Source organism: Vigna radiata, chromosome 2, assembly GCF_000741045.1.
Source record: "Vigna radiata var. radiata cultivar VC1973A chromosome 2, Vradiata_ver6, whole genome shotgun sequence".
Lineage (NCBI taxonomy): Eukaryota > Viridiplantae > Streptophyta > Magnoliopsida > Fabales > Fabaceae > Vigna > Vigna radiata.
In genome coordinates this window covers 17,022,556-17,025,753 of record NC_028352.1, presented here as the reverse complement: position 1 = coordinate 17,025,753, position 3,198 = coordinate 17,022,556, and positions in this window count along the sequence as shown.

Sequence of the window (3,198 nt, the reverse complement as noted above, 5' to 3'; positions counted from 1 at the left end):
TTGTGTTTTGTTTTATTTTCTATATAAAGTGCTTTTAGGGTGTGTTTCTTGTGTATGCAAGAAACAATACATACTAGAAGCAGGAAAAACCAACAACCTCTGCTAGAAGGTCTACCATACGAGAGGAGGAAGAGACGTCCATTACGTGAAAGATCTCTTTCTCCAGAAGTTGCTTCGCATTCTTCACCTGAGTCTTTTGAACCAGATCTTGAGGAGATGGCCAATCAACCTCCTCTCAGACGCACCTTAGGGGACGCAGCTAATACAGTTGGTCCCTGTAATTTCAATAGCATTGCAGTTCCAACAGACAATACAACCAGCATGGTGATGAGTCCGACACTCATTCAGTTAGTCCAAAACAACCAATTACATGGGTTGTCAAATGAAAATCCTTACAAACATTTGACAGTCTTTGGTGAAATTTGCAACACAGTGAAGATAACTAGAGTGACGGACGACAGAGTCAAACTTAGCCTGGTTCCTTTCTCACTTGGAGGAAACGCAAAGGACTGGTTGAATTCTTTCCCGGAGGGAACATTTAGGACGTGGGAAGCGGTGGTCCAACAGTTTATTACTAAATTCTTCCCACCTCCAAAGATCAATCAAGGGAAGTTGGATATCTCTTCATTTAAACAAGGGATGGAGGAATCACTGGGGCAAGCATGGGATAGATTCAAAGGATTATTGAGAGCGACCCCAGTTCATGGATTTGATAAAGCTTCTTACTTGCTTGTGTTCCTTGGAGGTTTGCGCGCTCAGACCAAAATGATGATAGATGCCTCGGCTGGAGGCAGTATTAACAGAAAAACAGAAGATGAGGCGTACAACTTAATTGAAGAGATGGCTCTAAATGAAGTGGCGCAAAGTGAGAGGGGCACACAAAAAGGAGGACTCCTACATCTTCCCACTGAAGATGCGGCAGCAGCACAAAATCACCTCCTTAGTCAGTTTTGGACAAGTTGCTAAAGGTGCTCTCTGAACTTCCTCGGGGGCTCAGAAATGTTTCTCAGGCACAACAACTTTGTGATTTATGTGGTGGTGACCATATTAATGGTCCATGTGCGTTTACAGAAGAGATGCAGCAGGACGTGAACTATACGGGGGCCCAATTTCAGTACAAACAGGGAAATTTCAACCAAGGTAACTCTAACCAAGGTTGGAAAAATCATCCAAGTATTGGGCAAAGCCAAAATGCTTCTTCTGGACAAGGGGGAAACTTCCGGCAGCAACAACGGTACCTCTGTGGCAGCAAATGAGTAATTTGACAGAGTCTGTTAGAGCCTTGAGTAATCGATTTGATGACTTCAAAAGATATGAGCAACAAGTGAATAACAATCAGGCCAAATTTAAATCACTAGAGTCACAGATCGGGCAGTTGGCAACAAGGATAGAGATTACAGAGAAAAACCAGTTTAGGGCTAGCACTGAGGCTAACCCTAAGAGGGAATGCAAGACTATTACAAGCAAGAGTGGTTGGGACGCAGACAGTCAGGATGGCTGGGAGGAAGATATTGAACCATTCCATGTTGTGAACAGTGAAGAAGAGGAGACGTTAATGGGTGAATTCTTTGAACCCATGAGCAGTGAAGATGAAGGAGAGGAAAATTACAAGGAGAAAGAAGTTGGTGAAGTGACTGTGTTACCTCAAGAATATAAGCAGATTCCTCCCCATTCAGAAAGAATCAAAATTAACAAGGAGGATGAAATGGAGCTTACTGATGAAGAAGAGGATCTTGTTGTCCACCCACAAAAGAGTAATTATCCTCCTAAAGCTAAAGATCCGGGGTGTTTAACATTGTTATGTTCCCTGAATGATTGGGATGGGGAAGCTATGATAGATTCTGGGTCCAGCATTAATTTAATACCCATGGAACTTTTGAAGGAAATCGGTGGACTTGTGTTGAAACCATCTGACTTGACTATAACAATGGCAGACGGTTCTAAAAAAAGGCCAGTGGGAATGGTGGAGATTCAAAGATCATACTCAAAAGTAATCAAGAAGGTGGACCAAAGAAAAGTGAGCCGGTGGGATGATGAAAATCCCAACATGAAGAAGAAGAGCTGAATTTGTTGGAAATCAAATTTTGTATTTTTATGAACAATTTTCTTTTTCGGTCTTTTGCTTTATTTTGGTTGGAACATGTACTTTTTGAATTTTCTGAACAATTTTTGGGTAGCATCTACTGAGGGATGCTAAATTTTTTTTTTCGGTATCCACTGATGGATATCCGGACGGTACAACTACTGATGGGTGATGGAAGGAAGTGCACTTGCTGACAAGTGCCAACCAGGTTTGGGTCAAGCTCGTGACGTTAAACAAGCGCTACTAGGAGGCAACCTAGATTTCTTCTTACACTTTTGCATTTTAAATTCCTAGAATAGGTTGAATTTTAATTTTGGTGTGTACTCTTGGCTTTATTACTTGTTCTGAAAATGTTTGACTAACTAATGTGCATGATGAATCTATTTGGTGATTTTTGATGTGGATGAGAATTGAGTTGTAATGCATGATGATATCCAGGAAATAGATGGGTGATGAATTAATGATTGTGGTCATGATGCTAGGCATGGTGTATGAATGAATTTTTTTTGTGAGGAAGCATTTTGTGTGAGATTTTGAGCTCCAGAGTTTTTATTGTTGCATGTATTGTTCACAGGAAAACATGGATGATATTGCCTTAATCTTGATGATTGATTGAATTACATGTGAATGTCATATGATCAAGGCCATTTTTGAAAACCCTTCTGTAGCCAAATTTTCACCCAAAGTGCTTGAAAATATTTTACCCTTTTTGAACCTTAGCCTTAAACAGTATGTGAACCCTTGTTTGTAAATCTTTACCTTGAGTTGGGATGAGCTCAATTGTATGCAATGAAAAGGTTCAAGTTTGGGGTTGTTGAGGGAAAATTGAAAAAGCAAGTGAAAAGCATTGAGCTCAAATGTTGTGAAAAGAAAAATTCATGAGAAAAAGAAAAGAAAAGAAGAAAAGCATGAAGAAGAGCTCAATGCAAAAGAAAAAGAAAAGGGAGAAGTTGGGAATGAGAGATATTGGTGAGAGAGTTGTGCTTAAATGTTGAATATTTTGTTAGCTCTCTTGACTCAAGGATTTTGCATTCTAGAAAAACCAATTCTTTCTTGTTAGCCCAACCTCATTACAAGCCTTGGAAAAGTCCTTTTGATGGCATTTGCATGTAAAG